Genomic DNA, 18,018 nt, shown 5'->3' on the forward strand with positions numbered 1-18,018 from the left:
CTGGTGGTGGCTGGCGGCTCGGGGGGGGGGGTGCAGGTTGAAGATGAACTGCAGGCCCTCCCTAAACCATCCCATGAGAAGTGCCTCTCTGCTACCATTGCGTTCAGTTTCGACAGTAACATTCAGATTCCACAGTAAATATCAGTTTCGACAGTTAAGTTCAGAGTCAACAGTTTTTACATCATCTATTGTAGTCAGGTGGTTTTTTGTGATGTAAATTTTACATCTATCACTTTTTGATAATGCATTTTACATCATCTATTGGAGATGCTATTAGAATCCCACTTGATATTAACGATGTCTGTCTTGTGCTGCTTCAGCCTTGACGTCTTACGGCTCACCGGAGCTGCTCCAACGATGGACCGATCCATCACAACAGAGCAGTGCCCTGGACACCGTCTACAAATTCCTCAGATCTTCCTCCGCACCTCCGATAGCCACCTCTGCCTCAACTTCTTCAACGACCAACCCAATGATGTTGAGGTCGACACAGCTACGGCAAAGAGGTTGTACACTTGTCACATCACTTATTACTCTACATTCATGTCAAGTTCAGAGCCACCTCTGCCTCAACTTCTTCCGCGACCAATCCTATGCATGAAAACAAGACCAAGTGCATTAGTGGTAGAATAACATTCTAACTGTACACGCTTTCATATGGTTTCACTTTATTTTGGCCATGTTTCTTTGCATTCCTCTGCTCCTCCAATTCCTGTGAACCAAACACCCAAGTTGACAGAAATCATGTGTTCACAAATGCTCTGTTTACCATGTGCATTTCTATCCTATTCCGGTGTTTTTCCTCCTATCCCCGCGTTTTTAGAATCATGCAAGCCAAATGAGCCCTTACAGAATTACTTCAGTTACAGGTAGGTGTCGAAGAAAACTTTGCGTGGTTTGTCCTGCTCCTGCTGCGACGCCGTCCACCTCACCTGAGCTGCTCCATCGACAAAAGCATCCACCAAACCAGACATCACGACTCCTGACTGTCTTTCGCCGCCTTAGATCTCCTTCCCTGCCGCAGGCACCCACCGCAACGGCATCACCATCATCGATTCAGCAGATGAACCTGAGGAGTACACGGGTCCACAAGAGAGGTCACACTCTTTTGTTTCTGCTTATGTTATGCATTGCTTAATATTACCTGCTACTTTATTGTCCTGTTCACCTCTTAGACTCCAAGTCAGATCCAAATTGATGTTCAAACTTGAGTTCTAAATTAGTTTTGGGGCACATATCGAGGCAGCAATGAATAGTATCTATGTCTAATATCTGGTTCACCTAGGGTATGCCTATGTTGTTCATCTTGGGTGGGAAAGAAATAGTAAAGCAATCATCATTTGTTTTTTTTATTAAATTAAGCCTACTATCATTATTTTTTGATCCATCCACTGGTTGTTACCATTACTCGAGATTTCTGCATGCTCTCCTTACATAATCTCACTATATTTCTTTGGATGCATGTCAGATATTGTACACAGTCATGCTGAACATGTAGAGAAAAAGAGAAGAGTTTTGCGCGGCAATACAATGTCATGCAGACATGCTCCATGGTCGGTTCAATGGCAAACCATCCCCCTCTCTAGATTGTAATCAAGAGGAAGATATCTGTTTTCAGGCGGATTCAGACGCAGCTGACCACTCCTATTTACCCCCAAGGTGTTTGCTCTAACTTGACATGATGGTGTTAGTCATATCATGCATATGTTGCCTTGCAGTGCCTACTTTCGACATCATATATGTCATCTACTTAGTTTAGACATTTTCTGTAATGCCACCTATATAGTTTCAATATCATATATGGGAATTATGCAGTCTCATGTCTTTTAGCCAGCCATAATATATGTGAAATGTGCAACGCCATCCTGTTTAACTAGGCATCATATATTTGAATGATATCTAGCCCATCCTTTTCTTCATTAAATTTCCATTTGTCGACAATGTTTGTACATTAAACTACTCTTCCTGTGAATCAGCCATTTGAGTGGGTGATGGAAAAATCTGGAGTGAAAACAAGGCCTTCAGAGCAGACAGTGCTACCTGTCGAAGCAGATCTCTTGATGGGTCCTGATAGCTCCTCAGAGATGGATTCAGAGACAGATGACCAATCCTTTTCCCCCACCGAGGTGTATGATCTAACTTGGCACGGTTCTACTGCTCATATCATGCATATGGTATCTTGCATTGCATAGTTTAGACATCATATACACAATATTCAACACCATGTTCTTAGTTCAGACATCATATATGCCAATGCCCTCCGCTTAGCAGATAAATCACATATGTGAATTAAATCATGCGATCCTGGTTACTTAGATAACATGCATGTGAATTATGTCATGCGATCCTGTTTAGTTAGTCCTCATATCTTTGAATTATGTTATGCTATGCTATCCAGTTTAGATAGACATTATATATGTGAAATTATGTCATGCTATCCGTTTTAGTTAAACAATATACATGTCAATTATTTAATGCCCTCTTTTTTCCACACTATCTATTGCATCTGTCTCTCATACAATGTCTATACATTCAACTATGTTTCCTGTTTATCAGCCATTTAAATTGGAGCGGGTGATGGCAATATCTAGCGGAGTAAAAACACAGTCTTCAAATAAAACAATGCTACCTCTTGGTGGAGATAGCACCCCGGTTGTACATGCACGAGAACCAGCACTACAACACATAAGCCAGACTCTCGTAGATTTTACCCCTACTGTGATGGACAGAGAACCAGCTTCACCCAATCTAACCCCAACCCCAGTAGATAGTAACCCAGTTCCTGTTGACACATCACCATCTCCACCACAGAGCTCCCAAACAAGAGCAGTTAGTAAGGCAGCTCCAGTGCCCAAAGCGCCAGTACTACCACGGCCCCAACTCCACCAGTTAGTACACCTATTCTTGTGGAGGTAGCACAACCAGCCCTTCATAGTTTAACATCTATCACATTTGATGTTGTTAAATCCTATGTGCATATCTTCCCATCATGGAAATATTATACTAAAGATGAAGGAAAATGCCAGTTGCAGGTGTTTGTCTAGGAGTTATGTGTAAGTAATGTTATTCATGGGAATTACTTTGCTTTGTTCCATACATTCTACCTCCATGATGGTTATAATACAACAAATTTTCCCATTTTTCTCAATAGATAAGGACCAATTTGGAAACTCAGGATGAGGTAACCTGTGCTAATACCTCTGCTATCTTCAAGAATGCTTGGTGGCAGTGTCGGAATTACCTAAAGAAAATGTACTTCACTGGCAAAGAAACTCATCAAATTCCCTTATGTTCTCCTGAGACACATTTACTGGACGATGACTGGGAACGCCTTGTCTTTACTGGTCCCAAACCAAGAATGTGGTAAGGTCTATGAGCTCTTTTATTTTGAAGTACTATATGCTTGCGTCTTACTGTACTCTGTTCATGTAGAACAAGTGCTTAAACCTGAAGAACAACTGTTCTCATTTAAGATTCCATTGCTATCGTGCATACTGCTTTGCTCTTGTATCACTGTATTTACTCATACAAACTTATTTTTAAATTGAACTATCTAATGGAAATTCCAATGGCACAACAGGTATGTTTACACATGTTTCTTTAACAGGTTTGCTCTTATAAATAGCTCTGTTGATTTCAATTCCAATTGTGTATATAGTTGACTTCTCATATCATAACAGGGCCAATAGTGTTGTTATACATGTAGACCCGTGGTACCCATCTGAAATCTTGTTGTGCCGTTTAGTTTCCCACGCTTTGTATTCTTTTAGTGCTGCTTTCTCTTGAACTGATATGATTTGAACTGTGTCTCTATTTTGATTTGGCAAGACAATGCAGTGACAATAGTACATAGATATATGTTTGTTTGATGCTTTTATAATGTACTACTTGGAAATAGAAGACTTGGTAGTTTAATCTTGTCCACCTTACTAATGAACTGGTTCACCAAAATGAGTTTCATATAGTAGTACATGCTAAACCTGTTATGTGTCTGCTTGTTCCTTCTTTTAGAATGCTGACATAATATTGGGGAAGAGTGCCTTATTAAGCAATGATAACGGAAGTAATGCAGATAAGGTTCAGGATCATGAGACATCCTTGTTGGTCTCCAACAAAGCTGATAAAACAACTAAGGAAAACTATCTTGAAGACAGTGAGGCAACCCCAAAGTCCTGTCTTGGTTTACTGTTCGAGTTACTGGCCACTACCGCTTGCACAAGCTATCCAAACTCACTGTATGAATTAGTTCGGTTTCTTGAGTCTCAACTACAAGCTGAAAGACATCGATCCGCTGTGCTGTGACAAGAAGCGAAAGGACTACGGAAGTCCCTGGAGCATTCAGATGCATACTTTCCCGTCCAACATCAAGCGTTGGAGGATTTTAGCGCCAAACAGGACAAAGCTAATAAGCTTGCTAAGCTTATTGCCAGCATGGTGGATACCCAGGATAACGTTTCTTGAGCTCTTCTGAAGTTGTTTCAGTGATGGACTTGTTTTGCTTTCGCGTTTTTTGCACTGGTGGCCAATTTTGATGGCCAGTGTATGTAATATGCTACTTTGTTCCCTATATTTGCACTGGTGGCGAACTTTGATGCCCAGTGGATGTAATATGTGTAATAGCTATAATAGGCTAGCGTTAGTTGCTTGCTTATTTATTTCCTTATTGTCTTGTTTAGTTGTTTGCTTGTAGTCACTGTAGTTCTTTTTCTGCGTTTTTCTAGCGGCCACAATAACCTATTTTTGGTAACTAGGCCACAATAATCATGGCAACACACGGACTGTTGTAACCATGGGCCTCCTACGGGCCATAGGATCCATGGTCCTTCTACGGGCCGTAGGATCCATGGACTTTCTACGGGCCTTATGATCTATGGGCCTTCTACGGGCCGTAGGGTCCATTGGTCTTCTACGGGCCGTAGGATCCATGGGCCTTCTACGGGGCGTATAATCATTTCTCCTAACGCGGGTCGTACTATTCGTGGACCATAACGGGCCGTTAATAGGCCGTATTTGATAACTCTATGAAAACAGCCCAACGGGTTAACGGGCCACAAATGGGCCCAATGTAAAAACGGGTTGAGTTTGGCCCACAAACGGAATAGACTAGTAACAGACCATAACTAACCAAATTCTAGAAATGAGCCCAAGAATAAATGGGCCCTTAGAAGGCCGAACATTAACACGGGCTGGAAACGGCAGATGGAATAAGGAGCCGTTAATGGGTATAAAGTGATACACTGTTCATTATGGGCCAATTTCATCTCGGGCCTTTATTGGGCCCAGAGTTACGAAGGGCCTCATATTGCCGAAAGACATCATGGGCCATACATGGGCTGAAAGTAACAACGGGCTAGAATCATATTGGACGGCCTAGATGAAGCTACTGGGCTTAATTCCAATAGGCCGCAATGGGCCAAGAGTTAGCGGGTCATAAATGGGCGATATACGAACATGTCATTAACATGCTTTCCCTGGGCCGGCACGTTAGCTTTTGACCAAGTCAAACGGGCCGACCTTTTCACCGGAATGGGCCCCTGTTGGGCCGTGCCATGTGTTGACGTATCATAGGTGCCTCCTGTCCAATGAATGGATGACATTTGTCCCAACGGTGAGCCAACACATGTTTCCTTCGGCAAATGACAATATTACACATGGAAAATCCTCATTGGTGCGGGCTGTTAACGGGTTATCGGATCCAAAACCGGACCCGATAGCGTAACGGTGACCCGCTACGGCGGATGCCACGTGTCGGTCACCCTTGACGAAAGCACTTCTATGACGCGTGATTTATCGTCATGGAAGTTGACACTTCCGTGATGATAATTTTGGTAATGGCATGGAACACTTCTATGACAACACATGTATGACTATCTTGATTCTGTCATAAAATTGTCATGGATGTACATGCATGACATAAAACTTGACCTACTGTGACAAACACATATCATCACGGAAGTGTCTTTTTTTTCTAATGCACTCTTTGGCTCTGGGTGTTTAGGGCTTTGTCCTCGCAAGGATCTCTCTCTCAAATGCTTCAGAGGTGGGTTGCTCTCAAACAACAAAAGCCGTGTACTAACTCTGAGCAGCCACCAATTTATGGTGTAGGGGGTGGGCTATTTATAGCCAGGAGGCAACCCGACTTGATTTGTCCGAGATGACCCTTGGTCACTAAGGAACTGACACGTGTCCAACGATCAGATTTCAAACACACGCGACAGCTTGACTTGGGCTACAAGTAAAGCTGACTCATCCAACTCTGGATAAGATTTGCTCTCATTGTCTTTGCTCGAAGACATATGATTTGGTTGAAGATCACATCAGTCACTTTGACTTTATTCACTTGGACCCCACTTAACAGTACGGTGGTTCCTATGACTCAACAAATAAGAAGCGAAAACTACGAAACAACTATGTCTTTGCACTCCATATTCTTCATGTGAATGTCTTCTCATGTCATAATCTTCACTGTGAATATCTTCATAGTCCACCATTGTCTTCAATGTTTTCACACATTTTTAGGGGTCATCTCTGATAGGTAGACCGAATCAATATGGGACTACTGCCTGTGTTATCTTGCAATTCTAACAAACATATTAGTCCCTCAACCAAGTTTATCGTAAATACTCCAAAACCAACTAGGGGTGGCACTAGATGCACTTACAGTTTTCTTATACCGACAGATCTCGCGGATGTCGGCATTCTGGGAACGGGGGTCCCAAGACTTGCTTGCCTGCGGCCATGGCGTGGCTCTGCGAGCGGGCCCGTACGGCCCATCTTCACAAACAAGCACCCAAGACCCTCGCAAGGGGCCAAGCCTCGCGAGGGGACGGCACAAGACCTCCTTGGGAGCGCCCTCACCAGGGTGGCTCACAAGGGGCGGAGAGTTCAAGGCAAGGCAAACCTCGCAAGGTTCCAGTGACGTGAGCCATGACGACCAAGGCCAGGCAGGTGCCAGGCGGGCGCCAGCGCACACAGTTTCCTCATTTACTCTTTCGTGCTAAGGGAGCAAGCGCAGGAGCAGAGTACCGAGGCATCAAGCAAAGGTTTCCATATCGGTGCAACGAGACCAAGACCAGCGGGACGGCAAGATGGAGGTCACCATGGAGCCCAAGACGGCGTCACCACCAGAGCCTTTTGCAGGCGAAGACTGCTTTTGTAAGGATAAGCCGTGCTAGCTGTCCCCTTTCAAATTAGCCGTTGTTGGCTCCCTTCCCGCTCAATATTTGGGGAGAGGACTAGGGCCTCTATAAATAGGTCTAGCCACCACCATAGCTAGGCACACAGAGAGAGAGATCCGGACAACCACAAGTTCTCCAAGCACAAGAACACCTCTCCTCAGGAGGCTGTTTTTCCCCTTGTACTATTCATCCACAGCCCAAGAGGCAATCCACCACCACCACATAGGAGTAGGGTATTAAACCACAATGGTGGCACGAACCAGTATAAATCTTGTGTCCTTTGTGTTGCAAGTTCGTCGAGTTAGCCCTTGAGGTATTAGTGAAGCTAGGACGTAAACCGGTAGGGGGAGATCTTCGCACGCACCCCAGTGTTCGAACCTTAAGGGTTTTGCTAGAACCCGTGATCCGACATTTGGCGCGCCAGGTAGGGGTGTGCTGGAGTTTTCCTTCCATCGGTTCGCGCTCCACCATCTTGGCACCCATTCCCCATGGCTGGTGCCGCCCTTCCGGCTGGATCAACGGGTGCCCATAGTGGCGCTCGGAGGCTCCGAGCCCTTGCTCCCTCCTTGCGGCAGGTGCAATGGCCACCCAAGTTCAAGCCGGAGATGCCGCCGCGCTACGACGACGTGGCAGACCCGACAGCTTTCCTCCTGGCATATGAGGAGGCCGTCCTTAAGGCCGGGGCGACGACAAGGTCATGGCCAACTGGCTTCCCATGGCCCTCACTGGCGCACTATGCGCCTGGCTGCTCAGCCTCCCCAGATCCATGGTGGCATCTTGCGAGGAGTTGCGCGGCCTCTTCGCCGCGCGCTACACGGCGCCGGCGCACCACGTGGTTGTGGCCCTCCTCGGCGGCTCACAAGCACCACCCTCGGATTGTCACATTAAGCCGTTCTTTCGCCATATCGGCGCCACTTCCAAGCGCTCGGGGGCTCTGCCGGGCTGGCCCGCGCCCGAGGCCTACCTCACCTTTGACTCAAGGGATCACCCCGCCTCCACCGTCGGCTCGGGTGCGCTCCCAATGCTTTGCATGCCCACGATCTGCCACGTGTGCATCACCAAGACGCTCATCGACGGCGGCTCCAGCCTCAACGTGCTCTCCGTCGAGGCCTTCAGCCTTCTTCACGTACCGCTCGAGCGGCTCCGCCCTAGCAAGCCCTTTTCAGGGGTTGGTGGAGGCTCCGCCCGCTCCCTGGGGCAGATCCGCCTCCCCGTGACCTTCGACACACGCGACAACTACCGCACCGAGCCCATCGACTTCGACATCGCCCACATCGGCCTCCCGTACAATGCCATCCTCGGGTACCCGGCCCTCGCTTAGTTCATGGTGGCGACCCATCCAGCCTACAACCTCATGAAGATGCCCGGGAGCAAGAGTGTCCTCACAGTAGTTGGGGAGAGCAAGGAAGCCTTGATGACGCTCAAGCTTGCCCTCAAGGCCGCCGCAACAGCGCAGCCCGCCAACTTGGATACCTCCAAGGCCAAGGGAGCCGCACCAACCAAGAAGAAGCATTTTTTCGCTCAGGACAAGGAAGAAACCAAGCGAGTGACAGTCGAGGAGGACGGGTCCTCAGGGGCAACCTTTACCATAGGCGCCAACCTCGAGCCTGGTCAGGAGGAGGCGTTGGTGAAGTTCTTGCGTGCAAACAAGGAAGTGTTCTCTTGGGAGCCCGATCAGCTGGTGGGGGTCCCAAGAGGGGTGATAGAGCACCACTTGAAGGTATGTGCTAACGTACGCCCCGTGAAGCAGAAGGCGACAGTCCACGGAGAAGCAAGCTTTCATCGTCCAAGAAACCCACAAGTTGGAGGCCACAGGTGTCATTCGCGAGGTTCGATACCCTGAGTGGCTGGCAAACCCCGTCGTCGTCCCCAAGAAAGGCGGGAAGGAGCGGATGTGCGTCGACATCACCAACCTGAAGAAGGCCTGCCCCCAAGATCCGTTCCCTCTTCCACGCATCGACCAGATTGTCGACTCCACTGCCGAGTGCGACTTGCCATGCTTCCCAGATGCGTTTTCAGGATATCGCCAGATCAAGATGGCGGTAGAAGATGTGGAGAAGACGTCCTTCCTAACCCTGTGTTGGGTGTACTGCTACACTTGCATGCCTTTCGGACTGCACAACGCAGGTGCAACCTTCCAGCGGCTCATGCACATCGCCTTGGGTCGGCAGCTCGGGAGGAATGCTGAAGCCTACGTCGACGACATCATGGTGAAGTCTCGAGAGGTGAGGACCTTGGTCCAAGACCTAGAGGAGACCTTTGAAAGCCTCCGCCAGGTGGACTTGTGGCTCAACCCGGAGAAGTGCGTGTTTGGCGTCCCTTCCAGCAAGCTGCTGGGCTTCCTTGTGTCCCACAGGAGGATCGAGGCCAACCCAGAGAAGGTCAAGGTCATTGAAGACATGAGTCCACCGCAAACCCTCAAGGAAATGTAGAAGCTTGTTGGACGGGTGACTACATTGGGACACTTTATTTCCAAGCTGGGAGAGCGTGCCCTACCCTTCTTCAAGCTGAAGAAGAAGAAGGGCCCATTTGAGCATTTCAAGACCTCAAGAGATACCTGACCAGCCCCCCCAGTGATGGTGGTGCCGCGACCTCTCGAGCCCCTAGTGCTTTATCTTGCCGCCACTCCTTACTCCGCCAGCGCGGCTCTAGTGGTGGTCCGGGAAGAACATCAAGCCAAGGGCGCATCGCGCCGAGCTACGCCCCCAGCAGGGACGACACAAGACCAGGAGGGCGCCACAAGGGCCGCAGCAGCGACAACAGAGGACCAAGCTCGGCAGGACGACGCCGCCGAGGTCCCGGCAGGCGATCAAGCGTCGGGGGTTCCACTACCTCAGGAGACGCCCGAACTTCCGCAAGACACGAGCCTCACCAACGCGCCAGCTCTCGTCGAGCACCCGGTGTATTTCGTCAGCATAGTGTTGCGGGACGCAAGGGCATGACATCCCATGCCTCAGAAGCTCTTACTCACGCTCTTGGTGGCCTCGCGTAAGTTGCGGCACTACTTCCAGGGCCACCCCATCAAGGTCGTCTCAGCCTACCCACTGGAGAGGGTGCTCAGGAGCCCCAACTCCTCTGGGAGGGTCGCTGAGTGGAACATCGAGTTGCAAGCATTCCAGTTGGAGTTCATCACTACCAGGGTCATCAAGGGTGTCGCGCTCGCCGATTTTGTGGCAGAATGGACGGACGCCCCGATGCTTGAAATAGGCGAGGACCAGTCCCTCTCGCCGGGAAGCGAGGCGCCCGACGGCTGGGTCATGTATTTCGATGGTGCGTTCGCGCGGCAAGGCACGGGGGCTAGAGCAGTGCTCATCTCGCCCACTCAGGACAAGCTCTACTACGCCGTGCAGCTCTGCTTCCAGCAAGGCGAAAAGGTCTCCAACAACATTGCAGAATACGAAGGCCTCATAGCCAGCCTGAAGGCTGTAGCGGCACTGGGGGTGAAGCGTCTCACCATCAGGGGCGACTCGCAGCTCCTTGTCAACTTCTCCAACAAGGTATACGAGCTGAAGGACGAACACATGGAGGCATACCTCACGGAAGTATGCAAGATGGAGAAGCAGTTCCTGGGCCTCGAGTCGCAGCACGTGCCACGGGGAACCAACAAGGAAGCCAACGACATCGCCAGAAGGGCATCCAAGCGGTAGCTCCAAGAGCCTGGCGTCTTTGAGGAGCGGCTCTTCAAGCCATCAGCAACACCACCACTTTCAAGAACAGCTCAGCCTGGGGAGGAACTCCCGCAGCCGCCTGCCACAGGAGCCCCAGCCTGTGGACCGACCTCAGGAGCGTGCCTACTCTTGGTGTTCGAGCTCCAGGAGGGATGCTGGACCAAGGAATTCAAGGAATACCTGATGCAAGGGACGTTGGCGGAGAAGGAGGAGGACGCAGAGCGTGTGGCCCGGCAGGCTGCATCATACTGCATCCGGGATGGTGAGTTATACAGGAAGCGACCAAATGATGTTTCACTGCGTTGTATCTCTAGGGAACAGGGGAAAGAGCTGATAGCCGACATACACGGCGGGGACTGCAGGCACCATTCGTTGTCGTGAACCCTCGTCGGTAAGGCATTCCGTAGTGGATTCTACTGGCCTACGATGCTCAACGACGCAGCTGAGCTGGTGAGGTCCTGCGAGGCCTGTCAATTCCACGCTAAGAAAACCCATCAGCCGACTCAGGGCCTCCAGACCATCCCACTCTCGTGGCCATTTGCAGTCTGAGGGCTGGACATCCTGGGCCCATTCCCTCGAGCGCTAGGGGGCTACCAGTACCTCTACGTTGCCATCGACAAGTTCACCAAGTGGGCGGAGGTGGAAGCCATCCGCACCATCCCAGCCGGCTCTACGGTCAAGTTCATCAAGGGTCACATGAGCTGATTCGGGGTCCCCAACCGCATTATCACCGACAATGGCTCGCAGTTCACCAGTAATCTCTTCAAAAGATATTATGCTGACCTTGGAACGCAAATCTGCTATGCTTCAGTGGCATACCCCCGAAGCAATGGACAAGCCGAACGCGCCAACGCAGAGGTCCTGAGGGGCCTCAAGACCAGGACCTTCAGGAAGAAGCTCAAAGCCTGCGACAGGGGCTGGCACGATGAGCTCCAGTCCGTGCTGTGGTCAATCCGCACCACCGCCACCAAGCCAACGGAGCAGAAGCGGTCCTCCCTCACGAGGTCAAGCATCGCTCCGCACGGGTCCTGGCATTTGATGAGACGTAGCAGGACGCCACACGGAGGATGGACCACGTGCTGGGGGAGGAACGCCGCCGCGAAGCTGCACTACGGGCGGCAAGAAACCAGCAGGCGCTACGGCAGTACCACTATCGCAGCGTCCGCTCCATGACGCTCGAGGTGGGTGACCTCGTCCTGAGGCGGGTGCTCTCCAGGGAAGGGCTGCATAAGCTCTCACCCATGTGGGAGGGCCCGTTCAAGGTCGTCCATGTCTCCAGGCCTGGCGCCGCGCGCCTGGAGACACATGACGGGGTACCCATCCTGATAGAGGCGAGGGTCCCGATCTTTCGATGAGATGGTGGCTATCATTTTGGAGGAAGTCGACTTTGACGATCCAACTACGAACGTGCGAGGATGTCGCGCCTTAGCAATCGCTAAACCAACTCCAAGAGGTTATTGACCACGCCGGAGCACGATCAACCTGACCACGAAGGTCTGTTTCCTGCAGGCAAACAAAGAACAAGCAAGAAACTGAGATTGCAATCTGGATATTGCGAATATAAGAGGAAATCTTTATTGATCAAGGTGGGGTTCTATGATGTCTTGGTCTGGTCGTTGGACACAAACGAGGTACGCAAAGTTGCAGCTATGTCGAACTTTTAATCTAAACAAAACCCAAAGTCTAAATGACGCCCTAAGGGCTGTATATATGGAGGAAGAGGGGGAATTTTGTGGCCCTTGGAGGAGGGGTCCAAAACCAACCCTAACTCTTGTTTCCCACACATACGGACTCTAAAAACATCCTATACATAAGTATTTCGAAAATACATGGGCCTGGCCCAATAATAAGGTGACGCATCACCTAGAATAGCCTCTGGACAAATTTTAGGAAGTGGCACCTTGTATATTTCGTCCAAGGCTTCATGCACTCATTATGGTGGCTTCAAAGTCCTGGAATCATCACTTGTAACTCCGTTCTTGTTCCTCTTGCGCATGCCATCATCTCCATGCTTGAACTTGCTCCAAGGTTCATCTTTCTTGTCCAAGCTAGGCCCTTCATTTGTAAGCAAAACAAATGTATCCAATTTAGGCAGCATCATATTCTCATGAACATTAGAATCGTTACCAAGAAACGAAAGTACCTGATAATTCAATTGGCGTGTGCGACCTCTAGTAATTGGTCCAGTATGTATAGCAGCAGGGGCTGTGGGTGTAACAATGGTATTGATGTCCTCATCATCCTTCCCTTCTTGCAATGAAGTCGTCCTCGATGAAAGCTCATCTTCCTCACCCAAATAAGGCTTCAAATCTGCAATGTTAAAAGTGGGACTAACCCCAAAATCTGCAGGCAGCTCAAGTTTATATGCATTATCATTTATTTTCTCTAACACCTTAAAAGGACCATCAGCACGTGGCATTAGCTTTGATTTGCGCAAATTAGGAAATCTATCCTTACGCAAATGTAACCAAACAAGATCTCCAGGTGCAAACACAATATGTTTTCTACCCTTATCACCAGCAAGTTTATATTTAGAATTCATACGCTCAATGTTTTCCTTAGTTAACTAATGCATTTTTAAAATCAATTCAACATGTTCTTTAGCATCAAAATTAACCTTCTCCGAAGATGGAAGAGGTAACAAATCAATAGGTGCATGAGGTAGGAAACCATACACAATTTCAAAAGGGCACATCTTAGTAGTAGAATGCAATGAATGATTATAAGCAAATTCAATATGAGGCAAGCATGCTTCCTACATTTTCTTATTATTCTTCAAAACAGACCTAAGCATAGTAGACAATGTTCTATTGACTACTTCAGTTTGTCCATCAGTTTGGGGGTGACAAGTAGTACTAAAAAGCAGTTTAGTCCCCAACTTAGCCCATCAATATCTCCAAAAGTGGCTAAAAATTTAGTATCACAATCTGAAACAATAGTATTTGGCACACCATGCAAGCGAATAATTTCACGAAAGAACAAATCGGCAACATTAACAACATCATCGCTTTTATGACATGGTATAAAGTGTGCCATTTTCAAGAACCTATCCACGACAACAAATATGCTATCCCTCCCCTTCTTTGTTCATGGTAAACCTAAAATAGAGTCCATAGATATATCCTCCCAAGGAACACTAGGTACAGGCAAAGGCATATATAAACCATGATGATTGAGTCGTGACTTAGCTTTTTGACATGTAGTGCAGCGAGCAACAAAACGCTCAACATCCCGTCTCATCTTTGGCCAAAAGAAATGTGTAGCAAGTATATCCTCCGTCTTCTTGACGCCAAAGTGTCCCATTAATCCTCCTCCATGCGCCTCCTGCAACAACAAAAGACGAAAGGAGCTAGCTGGAATGCATAGCTTGTTAGCACGAAACACAAATCCATCATTAAGAACAAACTTGTTCCAAGTTCTCCCTTCCTTACAGTTCTACAATACATCTTTAAATTCAGCATCATGCACATATTGATCTTTGATGGTCTCCAAACCAAATATTTTAAAGTCAAATTGTGAAAGCATAGTATAACGATGAGACAATGCATCAGCAATAACATTTTATTTACCCTTCTTGTGTTTAATGACATAAGGAAAAGTCTCAATGAATTCAACCCATTTAGCATGTCTACGGTTCAGTTTAGCCTGACTTTTAATATGTTTCAACGATTCATGATCAGAATGTATAACAAATTCCTTGGGCCATAAATAATGTTGCCAACAAGAGCATATAATTCTTTATCATAAGTAGAATAATTCAGACTAGGCCCACTCAATTTTTCAGAAAAGTATGCAACATGTTTGCCATCTTGTAATAACACACCTCTTAATCCAATTCCACCAGCATCACATTCAAGCTCAAAAGTCTTATTAAAATCAGGAATTTGGAGTAAAGGAGCATGTGTCAACTTATCTTTCAATACCGTGAAGGCTTCTTCCTGTGCGGTACCCCAAACAAAAGGCACATCCTTCTCTGTAAGCTTGTCGAGAGGTGCAGCAATGGTGCTGAAATCTATCACAAAACGCCTATAGAAACCAGTGAGTCCAAGGAAACTCCTCACTTGTGTGACCGTTTTGGGCTGCGGCCAACTCTCAATAGCTTCAATCTTGGCTTTATCAACTTCAATTCCCTGTGGAGTAACAACATAGCCAAGAAAAGATACTCGGTCAGTGCAAAAGGTGCACTTTCCAAGGTTACCAAACAAACGTGCATCACGTAGAGCAATAAAAACATCACGTAAATGTTCCAAATGTTCCTCCAAAGATTTGCTATAAATCAATATGTCATCAAAGTAAACTACCACAAATCGTCCAATGAAAGCATGTAAAACTTCGTTCATTAATCTCATGAAAGTACTAGGTGCATTAGTTAACCCAAAAGGCATGACTAACCACTCATATAATCCAAACTTAGTTTTAAATGCTGTTTTCCATTCATCTCCCAATTTTATACGAATTTGATGGTATCCACTGCGCAAATCAACTCTGGAGAATATTGTAGAGCCACTCAATTCATCAAGCATATCATCTAGCCTAGGAATAGGATGATGATAACGAATAGTAATATTATTAATGCCTCTACAATCAACACACATACGCGACGTACCATCCTTTTTCGGCACTAAAATGATAGGAACATCATAAGGACTAAGGGATTCGCGTATAGAACCTTTGTCGAGCAGTTCTTGTACTTGACGCATAATCTCCTTCATCTCTGGATTGGTACAGTATGGTGCACGGTTGGGTAATGATGCACCGGGAATTAAGTCAATTTGATGCTCAATCCCTTGAATAGGTGGTAATCCCGGTGGCACGTCTTGTGGAAAGACGTCAGCGAACTCCTGCAAAATGTTAGTGATAGCAGGAGGCAAAGAGGAAGGCACGTCCTCGAATGAAAATAATGCCTCTTTGCACACAAAAGCATAGCAAACAGATTGGCTAAAATCTAGATCATCAATATCAGATTTGGTGGCAAGTAAACATGCACTTTTCAATTTAATTTTAGAAGCAACACTAGATGGTTTATTATTAAGCTTCATTTATTGCTCAAATTCTTTTGCCACAATTTGATTCTCACTCTTATTGTTCTCCTGTTTTGCTTTATTAGCTCTATTAATATCATCTTTCAAAATGGAATAAGGAGTCATAGGAAGCAAAGTAATATTTTTATCCTTATGAACAAGAGTATACTGATTGTTTCTACCATGGTGTACAGAATTTTTTTCAAATTGCCATGGTCTACCAAGTAATAAGGAACATGCTTGCATAAGTACCACATCACAATCAACATAATCAGCATATGTAGAGATACTAAAATGCACACGAACAATATGTGTTACTTTAACCTTGCCGCTATTGTTGAACCATTGGATGTAGTAAGGATGTGGATATGGTCTTGTGGTGAGAGATAGCTTCTCCACCATCTCCATGCTAGCCAAGTTATTGTAGCTCCCTCCATCTATGATGACGCGAACATAACGTTCCTTCACAACTCCCTTTGTATGGAACAAATTATGCCTCTGATTTTGCTCAGCTTGTGTAACCTACACACTCAAAACACGTTGAGCAACTAAACATTCATACCTGTCAACATCTTCAGCAGCCATGTATTGCGTCTCATGATCAGAATCATCTCCACCGTGTTCTTCATGTGTAATAAGAACCAAAGTCTCCTCATCATAGTCACTAGCAGACTCATACCCACCATCCTCAGTAACAATCATCACACACTGAGATTTGCATTCTCTCGCAAAATGTCCTCTTCCCTTACAACGACGACAAATAATATCACTTGTGTGCCCTGTTGATGCCATGGAAGAAGAAGAACTTTGTGCAGGGCCAGCAGGTGTGCTCTTGGCAGATAGTGGTGGTTGTGCTTGCTTTCTTGTATCACGACTGGAGGTGGCACCTGATGGAGGTGCTGGTCCAGTGGAAGTAGAGGATGCACGTGGTGTCCATGATGAAGATCGACCTGCAGAAAAGTTAGTTCACGCCAATGCCTGTCGATCCTGCACTTCACGTTCAGCTTTACAAGCAAGATGGAATAAACGAGTGATATTAGTATACTCCTTATACTCTAGAATGGTCTGAATCTCTCTATTTAATCCACCCATAAAAACGTGCAAGCATAGCTTCATTCTCCTCAACAATACCACATCTAATCATGCCAGTTTGTAATGCTTGATAATATTCTTCTACATAATTTTTTCCTTGTCTTAAACGCTGCAATTTTTGAAGTAATTCACGTTGATAATATGGTGGAACCCGGACTGGTGGTTGTATATGGCGATGGTATATCTGGACTCGGATTGGTGGTGGTATATGGCGATGGTATATGTGGACTCAGATTGGTGGTTGTATATGGCAACGGCGATGTATATGGTGGGGTGGTGGTATATGGTAATGATGATGACGATGGTGCGGCGGCGGCGTGACAACCTGTGAACAGAACTAGAAACTCTAAGGGACTAGACGCTAAGACCAACAACTTGACACGACGATGCAACCGCAAATTCAACAAAGCAAACTCTAAAAGGACTATGCAAAGGCTCAGATTGGTTTGGATATGATGACCTAACCCTATTTTTTTGGCTTTTTCGTGGACTATAGGTATGAAGAATAGACTCAACCTAAACTACAAAAAACTATAAAAACTCACCGAGCAACCTGGAAATATGATACCACTTGATAGAGGCGAGGGTCCTGATCTTTCGATGATATGGTGGCTATCATTTTGGAGGAAGTCGACTTTGACGATCCGACTACGAACGTGCGAGGACGTCGCGCCTTAGCAATCACTAAACCAACTCCCAGAGGTTATTGACCATGCTGGAGCATGATCAACCTGACCATGAAGGTTTGTTTCCTGCAGGCAAACGAAGAAAAAAAGCAAGAAACTGAGATTGCAATCTGGATATTGCGAATATAAGAGGAAAGCTTTATTGATCAAGGTGGGGTTCTGTGACGTCTTGGTCTGGTCGTTGGACACAAACGAAGTACGCGAAGTTGCAGCTATGGCGAACTTTTAATCCAAACAAAACCCAAAGTCTAAACAAGGCCCTAAGGGCTGTATATATGGAGGAAGAGGGGGGAATTTCGTGGCCCTTGGAGGAGGGGTCCAAAACCAACCCTAACTCTTGTTTCCCCACACATACGGACTCTAAAAACAGCCT

Source organism: Triticum dicoccoides, chromosome 7A, assembly GCF_002162155.2.
Source record: "Triticum dicoccoides isolate Atlit2015 ecotype Zavitan chromosome 7A, WEW_v2.0, whole genome shotgun sequence".
Classification (NCBI taxonomy): Eukaryota; Viridiplantae; Streptophyta; class Magnoliopsida; order Poales; family Poaceae; genus Triticum; species Triticum dicoccoides.